Source organism: Bombina bombina, chromosome 3 (genome assembly GCF_027579735.1).
Source record: "Bombina bombina isolate aBomBom1 chromosome 3, aBomBom1.pri, whole genome shotgun sequence".
Lineage (NCBI taxonomy): Eukaryota > Metazoa > Chordata > Amphibia > Anura > Bombinatoridae > Bombina > Bombina bombina.
In genome coordinates, this window is record NC_069501.1 from 610,252,457 (window position 1) to 610,273,040 (window position 20,584).

Below are 20,584 nucleotides of genomic sequence, written 5' to 3' on the forward strand. Positions count from 1 at the left end.
CCACACCTCAGTTACTGAGGTGCCTTACCGCAACCAATTAAGACCGGATCACCCAGAAATGGTGAAAAACAACTTTTTCCTCAGAAACGTTATGAAGTAAAGCCGGTCATGTGACCACAACTGCCGAGCTCAAATTACTACTGCGACACAGAGAGGCACTAAAAATAGCTTCCTGGTACACTGAGTACCAGAAATAACCGGTCTTTCAAACCGGACAGTTTAAAATGTTGCATTGTTTTATTTTAAAGCAAAGGGGAAATGAATAAGCTGCTGAAATAAAAAATGCAGCCTTACTTTCAGTTTAAAATTGAATTGTTTTATCAAGTAAATATCTGTCAGAAAATAAAGCCTAATAAAAACATTTTACCCTTTCTTTTTAAAAGAGTTTAAATGTTAGTCTCACACATGCTACAGTGCCTGCTTCATGCCCCAGTGTAACCCATACAACAGGATTATCTATGTCCCAAAAAAAAAGCAGTGTCTTTTAAAGGGCCATAATACCCACATGTTTAAACACTTGAAAGTGATGCAGCATAGCTGTAAAAAACATAATTTATGCTTACCTGATAAATTTATTTCTCTTGTAGTGTATCCAGTCCACGGATCATCCATTACTTATGGGATATTAACTCCTCCCCAACAGGAAGTGCAAGAGGATTCACCCAGCAGAGCTGCTATATAGCTCCTCCCCTAACTGCCATTACCAGTCATTCGACCGAAAACATGCAGAGAAAGGAAAACCATAGGGTGCAGTGGTGACTGTAGTTTAATGGAAAAATTACCTGCCTTAAAGTGACAGGGCGGGCCGTGGACTGGATACACTACAAGAGAAATAAATTTATCAGGTAAGCATAAATTATGTTTTCTCTTGTTAAGTGTATCCAGTCCACGGATCATCCATTACTTATGGGATACCAATACCAAAGCTAAAGTACACGGATGACGGGAGGGACAGGCAGGCTCTTTATATGGAAGGAACCACTGCCTGAAGAATCTTTCTCCCAAAAACAGCCTCCGAAGAAGCAAAAGTGTCAAATTTGTAAAATTTGGAAAAAGTATGAAGAGAAGACCAAGTTGCAGCCTTGCAAATCTGTTCAACAGAAGCCTCATTCTTAAAGGCCCAAGTGGAAGCCACAGCTCTAGTAGAATGTGCTGTAATTCTTTCAGGAGGCTGCTGTCCAGCAGTCTCATAGGCTAACCGTATTATGCTACGAAGACAAAAGGAGAGAGAGGTAGCCGAAGCTTTTTGACCTCTCCTCTGACCAGAATAAACGACAAACAGGGAAGACGTTTGTCGAAAATCCTTAGTTGCCTGTAGATAAAATTTCAGGGCACGGACTACATCTAGATTGTGTAGCAGACGTTCCTTTTTCGAAGAAGGATTAGGACACAAAGATGGAACCACAATCTCTTGATTGATATTCCTGTTAGTGACCACCTTAGGTAGGAACCCAGTTTTAGTACGCAGAACTACCTTGTCTGAATGAAAAATCAGATAAGGAGAATCACAATGTAAGGCAGATAACTCAGAGACTCTTCGAGCCGAGGAAATCGCCATTAAAAACTGAACTTTCCAAGATAACAACTTGATATCAATGGAATGAAGGGGTTCAAACGGAACCCCCTGTAAAACATTAGGAACTAAGTTCAAACTCCATGGTGGAGCAACAGTTTTAAACACAGGCTTGATCCTAGCTAAAGCCTGACAAAAAGCTTGAACGTCCGGAACTTCTGACAGACGTTTGTGTAAAAGAATGGACAGAGCTGAAATTTGTCCCTTTAAGGAACTAGCGGATAAACCCCTTTCTAAACCTTCTTGTAGAAAAGACAATATCCTCGGAATCCTAACCTTACTCCATGAGTAACTCTTGGATTCGCACCAATATAAGTATTTGCGCCATATCTTATGGTAAATCTTTCTGGTAACAGGCTTCCTAGCCTGTATTAAGGTATCAATAACTGACTCAGAAAAACCACGTTTTGATAAAATCAAGCATTCAATTTCCAAGCAGTCAGCTTCAGAGAAATTGGATTTTGATGTTTGAAGGGACCCTGGATCAGAAGGTCCTGTTTCAGAGGTAGCGACCAAGGTGGACAGGATGACATGTCCACTAGATCTGCATACCAAGTCCTGCGTGGCCATGCAGGCGCTATTAGAATCACTGATGCTCTCTCCTGTTTGATTCTGGCAATCAATCGAGGAAGCATCGGGAAGGGTGGAAAAACATAAGCCATCCCAAAGGTCCAAGGTGCTGTCAAAGCATCTATCAGAACCGCTCCCGGATCCCTGGATCTGGACCCGTAACGAGGAAGCTTGGCGTTCTGTCGAGACGCCATGAGATCTATCTCTGGTTTGCCCCAACGTCGAAGTATTTGGGCAAAGACCTCCGGATGAAGTTCCCACTCCCCCGGATGAAAAGTCTGACGACTTAAGAAATCCGCCTCCCAGTTCTCCACTCCCGGGATGTGGATTGCTGACAGGTGGCAAGAGTGAGACTCTGCCCAGCGAATTATCTTTGATACTTCCATCATTGCTAGGGAGCTTCTTGTCCCTCCCTGATGGTTGATGTAAGCTACAGTCGTGATGTTGTCCGACTGAAACCTGATGAACCCCCGAGTTGTTAACTGGGGCCAAGCCAGAAGGGCATTGAGAACTGCTCTCAATTCCAGAATGTTTATTGGTAGGAGACTCTCCTCCTGATTCCATTGTCCCTGAGCCTTCAGAGAATTCCAGACAGCGCCCCAACCTAGTAGGCTGGCGTCTGTTGTTACAATTGTCCAGTCCGGCCTGCTGAATGGCATCCCCCTGGACAGATGTGGCCGAGAAAGCCACCATAGAAGAGAATTTCTGGTCTCTTGATCCAGATTCAGAGTAGGGGACAAGTCTGAGTAATCCCCATTCCACTGACTTAGCATGCACAATTGCAGCGGTCTGAGATGTAGGCGTGCAAAGGGTACTATGTCCATTGCTGCTACCATTAAGCCGATCACCTCCATGCATTGAGCTACTGACGGGTGTTGAATGGAATGAAGGACACGGCATGCATTTTGAAGCTTTGTTAACCTGTCTTCTGTCAGGTAAATCTTCATTTCTACAGAATCTATAAGAGTCCCCAAGAAGGGAACTCTTGTGAGTGGAAAGAGAGAACTCTTCTTTTCGTTCACCTTCCATCCATGCGACCTTAGAAATGCCAGTACTAACTCTGTATGAGACTTGGCAGTTTGAAAGCTTGAAGCTTGTATCAGAATGTCGTCTAGGTACGGAGCTACCGCAATTCCTCGCGGTCTTAGTACCGCCAGAAGAGCACCCAGAACCTTTGTGAAGATTCTCAGAGCCGTAGCCAATCCGAATGGAAGAGCTACAAACTGGTAATGCCTGTCTAGAAAGGCAAACCTTAGATACCGGTAATGATCTTTGTGAATCGGTATGTGAAGGTAAGCATCCTTTAAATCCACTGTGGTCATGTACTGACCCTTTTGGATCATGGGTAAAATTGTCCGAATAGTTTCCATTTTGAACGATGGAACTCTTAGGAATTTGTTTAGGATCTTTAAATCCAAGATTGGCCTGAAAGTTCCCTCTTTTTTGGGAACCACAAACAGATTTGAGTAAAACCCTTGTCCTTGTTCCGACCGCGGAACCGGATGGATCACTCCCATTAATAAAAGATCTTGTACGCAGCATAGAAACGCCTCTTTCTTTATTTGGTTTGTTGACAACCTTGACAGATGAAATCTCCCTCTTGGGGGAGAGAATTTGAAGTCTAGAAGGTATCCCTGAGATATGATCTCTAACACCCAGGGATCCTGGACATCTCTTGCCCAAGCCTGGGCGAAGAGAGAAAGTCTGCCCCCCACTAGATCCGTTCCCGGATCGGGGGCCCTCGATTCATGCTGTCTTAGGGGCAGCAGCAGGTTTCCTGGCCTGCTTGCCCTTGTTCCAGGACTGGTTAGGTCTCCAGCCTTGTCTGTAGCGAGCAACAGCTCCTTCCTGTTTTGGTGCAGAGGAAGTTGATGCTGCTCCTGCTTTGAAATTACGAAAGGAACGAAAATTAGACTGTCTAGCCTTAGGTTTGGCTCTGTCTTGAGGCAGGGCATGGCCTTTACCTCCTGTAATGTCAGCGATAATTTCTTTCAACCCGGGCCCGAATAAGGTCTGCCCTTTGAAAGGTATATTAAGCAATTTAGATTTAGAAGTAACGTCAGCTGACCAGGATTTTAGCCACAGTGCTCTGCGTGCCTGAATGACGAATCCGGAATTCTTAGCCGTAAGTTTTGTTAAATGTACTACGGCATCTGAAATAAATGAGTTAGCTAACTTAAGGGCTTTAAGCTTGTGTGTAATCTCATCTAATGGAGCTGATTCAAGTGTCTCTTCCAGAGACTCAAACCAAAATGCTGCTGCAGCCGTGACAGGCGCAATGCATGCAAGAGGTTGCAATATAAAACCTTGTTGAACAAACATTTTCTTAAGGTAACCCTCTAACTTTTTATCCATTGGATCTGAAAAGGCACAGCTATCCTCCACCGGGATAGTGGTACGCTTAGCTAAAGTAGAAATTGCTCCCTCCACCTTAGGGACCGTTTGCCATAAGTCCCGTGTGGTGGCGTCTATTGGAAACATCTTTCTAAATATCGGAGGGGGTGAGAACGGCACACCGGGTCTATCCCACTCCTTAGTAACAATTTCAGTAAGTCTCTTAGGTATAGGAAAAACGTCAGTACTCGCCGGTACCGCAAAATATTTATCCAACCTACACATTTTCTCTGGTATTGCAACTGTGTTACAATCATTCAGAGCCGCTAACACCTCCCCTAGTAAACCTCCCCTAGTAATACACGGAGGTTTTCCAGCTTAAATTTAAAATTTGAAATATCTGAATCCAGTTTGTTTGGATCAGAACCGTCACCCGCAGAATGAAGCTCTCCGTCCTCATGTTCTGCAAATTGTGACGCAGTGTCTGACATGGCCCTAATATTATCAGCGCACTCTGTTCTCACCCCAGAGTGATCACGCTTACCTCTTAGTTCTGGTAATTTAGCCAAAACTTCAGTCATAACAGTAGCCATATCCTGTAATGTGATTTGTAATGGCCGCCCAGATGTACTCGGCGCTACAATATCACGCACCTCCCGAGCGGGAGATGCAGGTACTGACACGTGAGGCGAGTTAGTCGGCATAACTCTCCCCTCGTTGTTTGGTGAAATATGTTCAATTTGTACAGATTGACTTTTATTTAAAGTAGCATCAATACAGTTAGTAGATAAATTTCTATTGGGCTCCACTTTGGCTTTAGCACATATAGCACAGATATCTTCCTCTGAATCAGACATGTTTAACACACTAGCAAATAAACTAGCAACTTGGAAATACTTTTCAAGTAATTTACTATAATATGAAAACGTACTGTGCCTATAAGAAGCACAGAAAAAGTTATGACAGTTGAAAATTAATAAACTGAAAAGTTATAGCATCAAATCTTTGTAAAAAACACAATTTTAGCAAAGGATTGCTCCCATTAGCAAAGGATAACTAACCCTGATAGCAGAAAAAAAATACAGAAATAAACGTTTTTTTTTATCACAGTCAACTACAATCTCACAGCTCTGCTGTGAGTGATTACCTCCCTCAAAACAAGTTTTGAAGACCCCTGAGTTCTGTAGAGATGAACCGGATCATGCAGGGAAGACAATAAACTTCTGACTGAATTTTTTGATGCGTAGCAAAAGCGCCAAAAAAGGCCCCTCTCCCTCACACATAACAGTGAGAGAGATCAGTAAACTGTCATAAATTAAATAAAACGACTGCCAAGTGGAAAAAAATAGTGCCCAAAACATTTTTTCACCCAGTACCTCAGAAAATTAAACGATTTTACATGCCAGTAAAAAACGTTTAACATTAATAAATTGAGTGTTATTAAAAAGCCTGTTGCTAGTCCCTGCAAATTAGGCTAAAGTTTTATGCATACAGTATAATTCCAGTGAAGTGCCATTCCCCAGAATACTGAAGTGTAAAATATACATACATGACAGCCTGATACCAGTTGCTGCTACTGCATTTAAGGCTGAGTTTACATTATATCGGTATGGCAGAATTTTCTCATCAATTCCATTGTCAGAAAATAATAAGCTGCTACATACCTCTTTGCAGATTAATCTGCCCGCTGTCCCCTGATCTGAAGTTTACCTCTCCTCAGATGGCCGAGAAACAGCAATATGATCTTAACTACTCCGGCTAAAATCATAGAAAAACTCAGGTAGATTCTTCTTCAAATTCTACCAGAGAAGGAATAACACACTCCGGTGCTATTATAAAATAACAAACTTTTGATTGAAGGTATGAAACTAAGTATAATCACCAAAGTCCTCTCACACATCCTATCTATTCGTTGGGTGCAAGAGAATGACTGGTAATGGCAGTTAGGGGAGGAGCTATATAGCAGCTCTGCTGGGTGAATCCTCTTGCACTTCCTGTTGGGGAGGAGTTAATATCCCATAAGTAATGGATGATCCGTGGACTGGATACACTTAACAAGAGAAACCTGACTAGAAAATATCACCTGAACATCTCTATGTAAAAAAGAAAGCTATTTTACCTCAAAAGTTTCTCATTAGCCACATCCCATTGTAAAGGATTTCTAAGCAGCATATTAGTATGTCTGTCCTGGGACAGCTGAAAGGATGAGCCTCGTGCACTCTCATCTTATTTCACCAATCAGGTAAAGGAAGTTTACTTTGAATTTTCATGAGAGTCAAGTCAAATCTCATGAGATCACAGTAAGAGTTCATGACCTCAGCAATGCTGATGCTGATTGGCTGCTGTTCATTTCTTCATTTTTTTTTTCCCTGCAGCTGGGAGCAGCTGAGTATAACTTTTTACACAGAACTTACTCTGCTGAGCTGAGGAGATTGTGAGGTAAAATATCTTCCTTTTTTACATAGAGATGCTCAGGTGATATTTTCCTGTCAGCTTTTTACAGTTATACTGCATCAGTTTCAAGTGATTTAGTATATGAGTATTATGTCCCTTTAATTTGTTTAGTGCATGGTCTCCCCAACTGGAAGAAAAAGCACCTGCTCCGCTGTCCGGCATGTAGACAGTTACAAGGTATGAGAAGAGACAGTTCTTCACAGAGACCTTTGAAAAAGAAAGAACAGAGAAGCCAACTCTGGCTTTCTAAACTAGGGCAGCAATTGTTAGGAAAACGCAGTAAGTACCTCTTTACAAGTTCCTAACTGCTTTAAAGCCACCACTACCTGACTGCAAGGAATGATGTGGAATATGGCTATACCCGAAAACGTGCTTGTAGATTAAATCAAAAATTTTCTTCAGACACCTAAACTTCACCTCCTCCATGCACCGAAGGCAAAGAGAATAATTGGGGGTTGTGGGTAAGGGAGTGATACTTAACAGTTTAACTGTGGTGCTCTTTGCCTCCTCCTGCTGGCCAAGAGTGATGTTACTGAAGCCGTGGACTCACCATATCTTAGGAAAGAAATATAATCAATTGAATAGACTAAGAGTTTTGAGCAGAGCCATTGTGGGGTAAAGGAGACTTCTGGTCTTCGTCATTCAAAAATCAGCTTACCCTTGAGAAAGTCTGTTAAGTACACAGACAAAACACATACACAGCTGATTAATACGCACACACTCTGGAGAGACTCACACATGAGTTAAAGATCTAAAGCTAGTAGTAAGAACTGGGGGAAAGATCAATGCATTCAAGGTATAAACGTGATAAATGCTCACAAACAATAAATATTAGTTTGACTCAGTGTGTATATATGGACTTTGCTGGGGGTTATTTTTTTATGAAAATCCAGAGGTCATACAAAGGTACCAATGGCCTCTATGCAGGACTATTGCTGCAGCTCACCTTATCTCACTTAGGCCCCGATATTCAAAACCGATGGTCTGTCAGAATATTCTAAAAAAAGGGGCGTGTCTGAGCAATGCAGGCGAGCAGCAATGTCTCTCCTATGGAAGTAAATGGGAGCGTGATGTCACTGCCTACATTGCCGCTTGTCAACATTTTACTGTGGGGGGCCCTATTCGAAGTGGGCTCACTGAAACTAAAATTAGTTTCCGCAAAGGCACACTTCAAATATCGCCGTAGGGACCTAAATTTACTTACACCTACACTAACTAGTTCAGGCGATGTAGTTTCGGAAGCTGATAGCTAGCAAGACAAACATGACCGCTACCATCCTCACAACCTGCACTTCTCTGCTTTGAACATATCGATCTTGTGATAAAATAAATAAACAAATAAATAAACAAATTGAAGAAAGAGACAGTAACGACAATAAGAAAGAACAAGTTTGTAAAGTGTCACAAACTGCAAGATAATTTGTAGCTCTCTATTAAGCAAGCTATAATCCATCACAAGATTATTTGAATATTGCAGCTGAATCACTGTATTTTTTATGTTGGGCACAAAAGTAGATTATAATGACAAAATGACAAAATTCTTAACCTAACAGGTTATTTAAAGGGACAGTAAAGTCAGAATTAAACTTAAAAAGATTAGATGATGTTTGAAAATTGTAATTAAGTTTCCAGTTTACTTCTAGTATCAGTTTTCTTGGTATCCTTTGTTAAATAATAATCATAGGTGAGCTTAGGAGTGTGCATGTGTCTTTTGCCATCTGGCAGCAGTTTTTGCAGTAATATTTAAAGCAATGTTATACATACAGTGGGGCAAAAAAGTATTTAGTCAGCCACCAATTGTGCAAGTTCTCCCACTTCAGAAGATGAGAGAGGCCTGTAATTTTCATCATAGGTATACCTCAACTATGAGAGACAAAATGTGGAAACAAATCCAGACAATCACATTGTCTGATTTGGAAAGAATTTATTTGCATATTATGGTGGAAAATAAGTATTTGGTCACCTCCAAACAAGCAAGATTTCTGGCTCTCACAGACCTGTATCTTCTTCTTTAAGAGGCTCCTCTGTCCTCCACTCATTACCTGTATTAATGGCACCTGTTTGAACTTATTATCAGTATAAAAGACACCTGTCCACAACCTCAAACAGTCATACTCCAAACTTCACTATGGTGAAGACCAAAGAGCTGTCGAAGGACACCACAAACTAAATTGTAGACCTGCACCAGGCTCGGAAGACTGAATCTGCAATAGGCAAGCAGCTTGGTGTGAAGAAATCAACTGTGGGAGCAATAATTAGAAAATGGAAGACATACAAGACCACTGATAATTTCCCTCAATCTGGGGCTCCACGCAAGATCTCACAAGAACGGTGAGCAAACATCCCAGAACCACACAGGGGGACCTAGTGAATGACCTGCAGAGAGCTGGGACCAACATAACAAAGGCTACCATCAGTAACACACTACACCGCCAGGGACTCAGATCCTGCAGTGCCAGACGTGTCCCCCTGCTTAAGCCAGTACATGTCCGGGCCCATCTGAAGTATGCTAGAGAGCATTTGGATGATCCAGAAGCAGATTGGGAGAATGTCATATGGTCAGATGAAACCAAAATAGAACAGTTTGGTAGAAACACAACTTGTCGTGTTTGGAGGAGAGAGAATGCTGAGTTGCAACCAAAGAACACCATACTTACTGTGAAGCATGGGGGTGGCAACATCATGCTTTGGGGCTGTTTCTCTGCAAAGGGAACAGGACGACTGATCCATGTACATGAAAGAATGAATGGGTCCATGTACAGGGAGTGCAGAATTATTAGGCAAATGAGTATTTTGACCACATCATCCTCTTTATGCATGTTGTCTTACTCCTAGCTGTATAGGCTCAAAAGCCTACTACCAATTAAGCATATTAGGTGATGTGCATCTCTGTAATGAGAAGGGGTGTGGTCTAATGACATCAACACCCTATATCAGGTGTGCATAATTATTAGGCAACTTCCTTTCCTTTGGCAAAATGGGTCAAAAGAAGGACTTGACAGGCTCAGAAAAGTAAAAAATAGTGAGATATCTTGCAGAGGGATGCAGCACTCTTAAAATTGCAAAGCTTCTGAAGCGTGATCATCGAACAATCAAGCTTTTCATTCAAAATAGTCAACAGGGTCGCAAGAAGCGTGTGGAAAAACCAAGGCACAAAATAACTGCCCATGAACTGAGAAAAGTCAAGCGTGCAGCTGACACACAAGCTGAAACGTCAAGACTGGGCCAAGAAATATCTCAAGACTGATTTTTCTAAGGTTTTATGGACTGATGAAATGAGAGTGAGTCTTGATGAGCCAGATGGATGGGCCCGTGGCTGGATTGGTAAAGGGCAGAGAGCTCCAGTCCGACTCAGACACCAGCAAGGTGAAGGTGGAGTACTGGTTTGGGCTGGTATCATCAAAGATGAGCTTGTGGGGCCTTTTCGGGTTGAGGATGGAGTCAAGCTCAACTCCAAGTCCTACTGCCAGTTTCTGGAAGATACCTTCTTCAAGCAGTGGTACAGGAAGAAGTCTGCATCCTTCAAGAAAAACATGATTTTCATGCAGGACAATGCTCCATCACACGCGTCCAAGTACTCCACAGCGTGGATGGCAAGAAAGGGTATAAAAGAAGAAAATCTAATGACATGGCCTCCTTGTTCACCTGATCTGAAACCCATTGAGAACCTGTGGTCCATCATCAAATGTGAGATTTACAAGGAGGAAAAACAGTACACCTCTATGAACAGTGTCTGGGAGGCTGTGGTTGCTGCTGCACGCAATGTTGATGGTGAACAGATCAAAACACTGACAGAATCCATGGATGGCAGGCTTTTGAGTGTCCTTGCAAAGAAAGGTGGCTATATTGGTCACTGATTTGTTTTTGTTTTGTTTTTGAATGTCAGAAATGTATATTTGTGAATGTTGAGATGTTATATTGGTTTCACTGGTAAAAATAAATAATTGAAATGGGTATATATTTGTTTTTTGTTAAGTTGCCTAATAATTATGCACAGTAATAGTCACCTGCACACACAGATATCCCCCTAAAATAGCTATAACTAAAAACAAACTAAAAACTACTTCCAAAACTATTCAGCTTTGATATTAATGAGTTTTTTGGGTTCATTGAGAACATGGTTGTTGTTCAATAATAAAATTAATCCTCAAAAATACAACTTGCCTAATAATTCTGCACTCCCTGTATCGTGAGATTTTGAGTGCAAACCTCCTTCCATCAGCAAGGGCATTGAAGATGAAACGTGGCTGGGTCTTTCAGCATGACAATGATCCCAAACACACCGCACAGGCAATGAAGGAGTGGCTTTGTAAGAAGCATTTCAAGGTCCTGGAGTGGCCTAGCCAGTCTCCAGATCTCAACCCCATAGAAAACCTTTGGAGGGAGTTGAAAGTCTGTGTTGCCCAGCGACAGCCCCAAAACATCACTGCTCTAGAGGAGATCTGCATGCAGGAATGGGCCAACATACCAGCAACAGTGTGTGACAACCTTGTGAAGACTTACAGAAAACGTTTGACCTCTGTCATTGCCAACAAAGGATATATAACAAAGTATTGAGATGAACTTTTGATACTGACCAAATACTTATTTTCCACCATAATTTGCAAATTAATTCTTTCCAAATCAGACAATGTGATTGTCTGGATTTGTTTCCACATTTTGTCTCTCATAGTTGAGGTATACCTATGCTGAAAATTACAGGCCTCTCTCATCTTCTTAAGTGGGAGAACTTGCACAATTGGTGTGGGCCGGTGGCTGACTAAATACTTTTTCGCCCCAATGTAGTTGTAAATACTGCTGCCATAGAATGCTGAAAACATAGATAATCTCTTTATTACCCAGTCCCCAGTTTTGCATAAACAACATGGTTATATTAATATACTTTTTACATCTGTGATTACTTTCGGCTAGATTTAGAGTTCTGCGGCCAAAGGGGTGCGTTAGCTACGCATGCTTTTTTTCTCCCGCACCTTTAAAATACTGCTGGTATTTAGAGTTCACCGAAGGGCTGCGTTAGGCTCCAAAAAGGGAGCGTAGAGCATATTTACCGCCACTGCAACTCTAGATACCAGCGTTGCTTACGGACGCGGCCAGCTTCAAAAACGTGCTCGTGCACGATTCCCCCATAGGAAACAATGGGGCAGTTTGAGCTGAAAAAAAACCTAACACCTGCAAAAAAGCAGCGTTCAGCTCCTAACGCAGCTACATTGTTTCCTATGGGGAAAAACTTCCTAAGTCTGCACCTAACACCCTAACATGAACCCCGAGTCTAAACACCCTTAACCTTACACTTATTAACCCCTAATCTGCCGCCCCCGCTATCGCTGACCCCTGCATATTATTATTAACCACTAATCTGCCGCTCCGTACACCACCGCCAGCTACGTTATCCCTATGTACCCCTAATCTGCTGCCCCTAACATCGCTGACCACTATGTTATATTTATTAACCCCTAATCTGCCGCCCCCGCTATCGCTGACACCTGCATATGATTATTAACCCCTAATCTGCCGCTCCGTACACCGCCGCAACATACATTATACTTATGTACCCCTTATCTGCTGCCCCTAACACAGCCGACCCCTATATTATATTTATTAACCCCTAATCTGCCCCCCACAACGTCGCCGACAGCTACCTACAATAATTAACCCCTAATCTGCCGACCGGATCTCGCCGCTACTCTAATAAATGGATTAACCCCTAAAGCTAAGTCTAACCCTAACACTAACACCCCCTAAGTTAAATATAATTTAAATCTAACGAAATAAATTAACTCTTATTAAATAAATTATTCCTATTTAAAGCTAAATACTTACCTGTAAAATAAATCCTAATATAGCTACAATATAAATTATAATTATATTGTAGATATTTTAGGATTAATATTTATTTTACAGGCAACTTTGTAATTATATTAACCAGGTACAATAGCTATTAAATAGTTAATAACTATTTAATAGTTACCTAGTTAAAATAATTACAAAATTACCTGTAAAATAAATCCTAACCTAAGTTACAATTAAACCTAACACTACACTATCAATAAATTAATTAAATACAATACCTACAATTATCTACAATTAAACCTAACACTACACTATCAATAAATTAATTAAATACAATATCTACAAATAAATACAATTAAATAAACTAACTAAAGTACAAAAAATAAAAAAGAACTAAGTTACAAAAAAAATAAAATATTTACAAACATTAGAAAAATATTACAACAATTTTAAACTAATTACACCTACTCTAAACCCCCTAATAAAATAACAAAGCCCCCCAAAATAAAAAAAATGCCCTACCCTACTCTAAATTAAAAAAGTTCAAAGCTCTTTTACCTTACCAGCCCTGAAAAGGGCCCTTTGCGGGGCATGCCCCAAAGAATTCAGCTCTTTTGCCTGTAAAAAAAACACATACAATACCCCCCCCCAACATTACAACCCACCACCCACATACCCCTAATCTAACCCAAACCCCCCTTAAATAAACCTTACACTAAGCCCCTGAAGATCTTCCTACCTTATCTTCACCTCGCCGGGTATCACACCGATCCTTCCTGGCTCTGATGTCTTGATCCAAGCCCAAGCGGGGGGCTGAAGATGTCCATGATCCGGCTGAAGTCTTCATCCAAGCGGGAGCTGAAGAGGTCCATGATCCGACTGAAGTCTATCAACGGCACCCCATATGCTTCAATCTTTACCGCAATCTTGGTGCTCTGGTTTTAACTGTTTCCCAAAACAAAAAAGTTGCACAAAACACTTCAAATAGCGCCCTTTTCTATAAAACCTTTTCTGCACAGCTCTCCCCCCTACTTACCAGAATCTGTTCGCTTTCTAGACAAACTAGCTCCCTTCCTCCAGAAATGCTTGAAGCGGTTATAGTGGCAATTCCAAAGCCAGGAAAGACCCCGGACAGGTGTGAACATCTCCGCCCTATCTCATTAATTAATATAGATGTCAAAATCCTGGCTAAGGTTATGGCTATTAGACTTAATAGGGTTCTTACGTCACTTATTAACGAAGACCAGGTTGGCTTCACCCCAGGCAGGGAGGGACCAGACAACACTCGCAGGCTGCTCAATATCTTCTTTGAGGCCAAACAGAGGCTTATCCCCTGCACAGCGCTGGCGCTTGATGCCGAAAAAGCCTTTGACAGGGTGAATTGGTCATACCTCTTTGAAGTCCTTGGTCACTTCGGCTTCCCCCCCCCAGCTTTATCTCTTGTGTTAGGTCACTTTACTCAGCCCCCTCAGCCTCAGTTAAAGGCCTAGGTTTTAGCTCTTCGATTTTTCGAATCACTAATGGGACCCAGCAAGGGTGCCCTCTATCTCCGCTGATATTCGCTTTGATAATGGAACCGCTTGCGGAGGCCATTAGGAGCAACCCAGAGATAGGAGGAGTTGAGATTGAAGGAACTATGCAAAAGACTGCACTGTTTGCAGATGACCTAACTATTTTTCTGAATGACCCTGTTCGGTCTCTCCCTGCCCTGTTTAGGTTACTAGACTATTCCAGTCAACTCAGCCACTATAAGCTGAACCTTAACAAAACTGATGCTTATGCCATCAATTTGGAGGACGGAGTACTTGAGTCTTTAAAAGCGACATATTCGTTCAATTGGTCCAAACAGAAAATCAAGCACCTAGGAGTCTATCTCTCCTCTAACATATCTACCATCATCGAATCCAATTTTTACCCATTGTTACAGCAGTTCCAGAAGAGCGCAAGTACAGGGAGTGTACCTTGCATCTCATGGCTAGGCCGGGTAGCGGCGTTTAAAATGGTGCTACTCCCTAAGTTGACATACCTTTTTCTACAAACTGGAAACTCTGTGACTGGGTGTCACAGATAACCTATAGGAGGCGCTTACTTAACAGGTGGTGTGGGTGGCCCTAGTGTGAATGTGTAATAATCAACACATATGTAAATAAAAACATAACTAAAGTACAAAATTACTATAGAATATAAATTGTTAAAATCATATAAACTTAATTGGAAAATTAATATGATATGTAAATCAAAAAATATAAAAATAAAAATGCAAATGTATATATAAACATACACACGTTGTACTGGAAGATGTCCAATATAAACGGTGCAAATAAAAAGTCCCAAATAAAGTCCGTCTGAGAAAGGGAAAAGTGGAGAAGGCAGCTCTCAGTCTTCACTTCACAAGTGATGTAATTTTCTTATATGGACAACTGTAAAAAACAGAAACAGAGGCGCCACATGTGTAGATCAATGGATACCAAGATGTATATCTGGACAAGACACAGGATACTCACAAACGTGAAGGCACTCTCTTGTGCCTGTTAGAGGCAGGCTGGTATTCTAAACAGCAAACCAGCTGGCTGTGTATACGAATCCCCGTCGTGATGTCCTGGAGAGATGGATGTCCTGCAAGGCAGTCCTTGCCTGGATAGTGTCCTAGAGGTTGGAACAAGGGAGAAAGGCTGGACAGCCTTTGGGTTACTTGGAAGAGATTGATGCACACACCAGACTTAGTGAATCATAAAACTTTCTCCCGAGAAACGCGTCGCTTTACTTCTCTATATACCATAAGAGATTTGATTTTAACACACCAGCTGTAATGTGCTACATTACTGGCGATTTTATTCTGTATAATAAATGCTAGTTTTATGATTCACTAAGTCTGGTGTGTGCATCAATCTCTTCCAAGTAACCCAAAGGCTGTCCAGCCTTTCTCCCTTGTTCCAACCTCTAGGACACTATCCAGGCAAGGACTGCCTTGCAGGACATCCATCTCTCCAGGACATCACGACGGGGATTCGTATACACAGCCAGCTGGTTTGCTGTTTAGAATACCAGCCTGCCTCTAACAGGCACAAGAGAGTGCCTTCACGTTTGTGAGTATCCTGTGTCTTGTCCAGATATACATCTTGGTATCCATTGATCTACACATGTGACATACCTTTTTCGCTCACTCCCTATTCCGATACCTAAATCCCTCATTGGTAAATTTCAACAAGTCTGCAATAAGTTTATCTGGAGAAACAAACACCCCAGAGTAGCTACTCGTATTATGCAACAGCCGGTTTGTAATGGAGGCGCTGGCACCCCCAACATTGCTACTTACCATGAGGCCTCACGCCTAGCACACATCCTCGCTTGGAATGTCACCTCCACCCCTTGTGGATGGCGAACACTGGAACAAGCTACCTTGCCAAAGTCTCTATTACTTCCAGATCTCATCTGGCTTCCCAAACATGTTAGATCTATGTATAACATACATAATACTATCATCATACACTCTTTGCGTTTTTGGGATAGACTACGCTCGTTGAAGCAAATTGCCCCACATCCCTCTCCCATACATTCCCTATCGGGACTCCTTTTAGCCCTTAGGGATTCACATCCACAATTCTGGCATGAGTGCGGTATTACTTGCATAGCTGACTTGTTTCCCAGAGGCAGATTTATAGCCACCTCTCATTTCATCTCGGCCTATAACCCATCTCCCCTCTTACAATTTAAATTCTGGAGGCTCCATAGCCTCTTAAAATCCTGGGGATTTCTTGACTACCCCCTCCGGGAAGCCACTGAATGGGAAAAAAGATGGTCGGGCAAAATCAAAATCCCACGGGCGCTCTCGATTTCTTATAGGGACCTGCTGAATCCCCCTACATTTTTCAAGTCAGCTTACATTATAGCCTGGGAAAGAGACTTAAAATTCCATGCTGACCAAGCAGACTGGGCTAAAGCTGCCACGCGTAATACAAACAGGCACTTCATTGGGTGACCCTCTTAGAGCTCTACATTAAAATTTGCACCCAATGGCACCTAACTCCGCTTAGGCTATTCAAAATTTCCCACTCCAACTCCCCGCTGTGCTGGAGGGAGTGTGGGATGGTGGGATCACCAGCCCACATATGGTGGGATTGTCTGGCATTACAACCTTTCTGGACCACAATCCTAAACAAGTGCTTAGCACTTGACCCTCTGATTGGCAACTCCCCACAAACTCTGCTATTCCATATAGGCATTAAGTCACACTCCATCTCCACCATTTTCCTGAGCATTTACCTATTATCGGCTGCCAAGCTGGCAGTTGCTAGACTCTGGAAACAAAAGACAGCCCCAAGATGGACAGACGTAGTCAAGATCATGTCCTACTTTAAGCAAATGGAATGCCCAATATTCACACAACAGAATAAGGTGGCCCTACACTCACAGATTTGGGACTCCTGGAGACAACTAACAGACCCTCCGAGAGGACCCTAAGGCAGTACCCAACCTCCCATGAGTCTGGAATAATTAATGTCTGTCTCAAGCATAACTAATTATTAGTTAATCCCGTGTTCCTGTTCTGGAAGCCTTAGGGAATATATGACTTCCCTTCCCTCCCCCTTTTTCCCCTTTTTTTTCCCCCTCTTTCTTTTCCCTTGCTCTCTTTCTCTCCTATCCCACCCTCTCCCTTCCATTTCCTTCCTTTCCTTCTTCACTCCTTGTTACCCCTTGTTTGGGTCACCAAGATCATCAGTCATCGCTTGACATAAAATAAACTATTGGTATTGTTATTTGCTTCTCTTATCCACAGATATATGATATCCTACAGTATTATTGAAAATGTTGAGGCTGTCTGTTGTTTATTATTTCCAATTTGTATGCTTTCACGTATTGTTTACATCATTATGCTATGTAATGTGAACATTTGTATTGCCAATTTCATTTTGGATGTTTGATCAATACCTTGTTATTCTCATGACTTTCGACCTCAATAAAATATTACTTTAAAAAAAAAAAAAAACCCACACAATACCCCCTTAAAAAAACCTAACACTAACCCCTTGAAGATCACCTTACCGGGAGAAGTCTTCATCCAACCGGGCCGAAGTCCTCAACTCAACTAACTTTGTTAGGGGGATTAGATTAGGTGTAATTAGTTTAAAAATCTTGTAATTTGTTTATTATTTTCTGTAATTTAGTGTTTTGGTTTTTTTTTGTACTTTAGATAATTTTATTTAATTTTATTTAATTGTTGTTAAATTAGTTAATTTATTTAATTATAATGTAGTGTTAGGTGTAATTGTAACTTAGGTTAGGTTTTATTTTACAGGTACTTTTGTCTTTAATTTAGCTAGGCAGTTATAAAATAGTTAATAACTATTTAGTAACTATTCTACCTAGTTAAAATAAATACAAACTTGCCTGTAAAATAAAAATAAACCCTAAGCTAGCTACAATGTAACTATTAGTTATATTGTAGCTAGCTTAGGGTTTATTTTATAGGTAAGTATTTAGTTTTAAATAGGAATTATTTAGTTAATGATAGGAATTTTATTTAGATTTATTTAAATTATATTTAAGTTAGGGGGTGTTAGGGTTAGGGTTAGACTTAGATTTAGGGGTTAATAACTTTAGTATAGTGGCGGCGACGTTGGGGGCGGCAGATTAGGGGTTAATAAATGTAGGTAGCTGTCGGCAATGTTAGGTAAGGCAGATTAGAGGTAAATAATATTTAACTAATGTTTGCAAGGCGGTGTGCGGCGGTTTATGGGTTAATATATTTATTATAGTGGCGGCGATGTCCAGTTTGGCAGATTAGGGGTTAAAAATCTTATTTTAGTGTTTGCGATGTGGGGGGGGGCCTCGGTTTAGGGGTTAATAGGTAGTTTATGGGTGTTAGTGTACTTTTTAGCACTTTAGTTAAGAGTTTTATGCTACGGCATTGTAGTGTAAAACTCTTAACTACTGACTTTAAAATGCGGTACCAGTCTTGATAGGAGAGGGTGTACCGCTCACTTTTTGGCAGACTCGTAATACTGGCGCTATGCAAGTCCTATTGAAAAAATAGGATACGCAATTGACGTAAGTGGATTTGCGGTATTTCCAAGTCTGGTCAAAAAAGTGAGCAGTATACCTGTAACTGCAAGACTCGTAATACCAGCAGGCGTTAAAAAGCAGCATTGGGACCGGCCAATGCTGCTTTTTAAGCCTAACGCACAACTCATAATCTAGCCGTATGTATTTGTATGTATATACTGTATATATATATATATATATATATATATATATATATGTGTGTGTGTGTGTGTGGGTGTACATACAGTATATATATATACTTATTTATGTTTATATATGTATTTACAGTTATATATATATATACACACATATAAAAACATTAATCATATGTACACATATATAGACATACTGTATATATATAAGTGTATTAGAGTAAGATGAAAACATGATAAAACATATTTATGCAATATTCATATTTAATAAAGATTTTATGGGATTTTTCAACAATTTTTTTTCTCTTTTGACTTCTATGGGGAATGCGAAAATGCGATGGAGTTTTAGGGGGTTTGTTCCACTTTTTTTCTCCTTTGATTTCTGTAGTGGAATATATGAACACGCATGCGAAAATTTAAGTTAGGTTTTTCACACTATTCCGGTTAACGCTAGTGCAAAATACTCTTTTATTAATTTGTAATACGAATGCAACCAGACTTGTGCAAAAAGCTTAACTCTAGCGGAGTTTTCACAATTGCGAGAGAAAAAAAAAATACTGCGCTACTTTTAATCTAGCCCTAAGTTTTTAATGGACAAACTGCACCCACCACTTGCCATATTTGTTTTGCAGTATCTTATCCTTTCACCTCTACTGAAGTCAGCTATGGACAAAAATGTAGCAAGGTTAAGCTTGTTAAGTCTACAGCAAGAACTTCCAATTCTCAGAAGTGTCAATACCATAATATTCATAGTTAAATTACAGAAAATGGGCAAAATAAATCAAAGAATAATTTAACTTTTTTTTACTACTCAGAATTAAACATTTTATATTACAATTTCAGAGTGTTGTACTTACCTTAATAGAAGCTTCCTAGGTTCTCGGTAGTTTTATGTATCTATAGCATAACCAATGGCAGCAAAATTAAAAAAAACACTAATGATTATGCAAAAATGTATTGGGATCTTTTCCATCTGAAGTTGCTTTGGATGTTTACTTTTAGAAAGGTCAGTTCTGTGTTTTATATAATATATTTGTATTTTTTTTTTTTTAATTTTACTAAAAACACCCCAATTTATTTTAGGTGGAAAAATACAAAAAAACAAGCAATGAAACAAAACAAAAACAAAAAAATGGTGAGCATTTTATTTTTATTTTGTGAAGACCATTAATTATAAATGTGCACATTAAAGGGATATGAAACCCAAAAAGTTTATTTTGTGGTTCAGACAGAGCAAACCATTTTTGAAGTATCCAATTTATTTCTATTATCAAATTGGCTTTGTTCCCATGATATGCTTTGTTGAAGGGATGCCTAGGTAGGTATCTGGAGTACTACATGGCAGAAAATAGTGCTGTCCTCTAGTACTGTTGCAAATGGATAATATTCTTGCAAAACTGCTGCCATTTAGTGCTCCAGAAATGGGCCGGCTCCTCAGCTTATGTCCCTGCTTTTTTTTACAAAAGATTGCAAGAGAACAAAGAAAAATTGATAATATAAATACATTAGACTGTTGTTTTAAATCAAATGCTCTTTTTGAATTATGAAAGAGAGAATGGGGGTTTTGTGTACCTTTACTGTATCAGTGCACACTAGTGCCTGTCTAGGTGTACGGATATCTTCATTTTACTTGAAATTTGCCATTTTCAAAAAAATTATAATTGTAAAA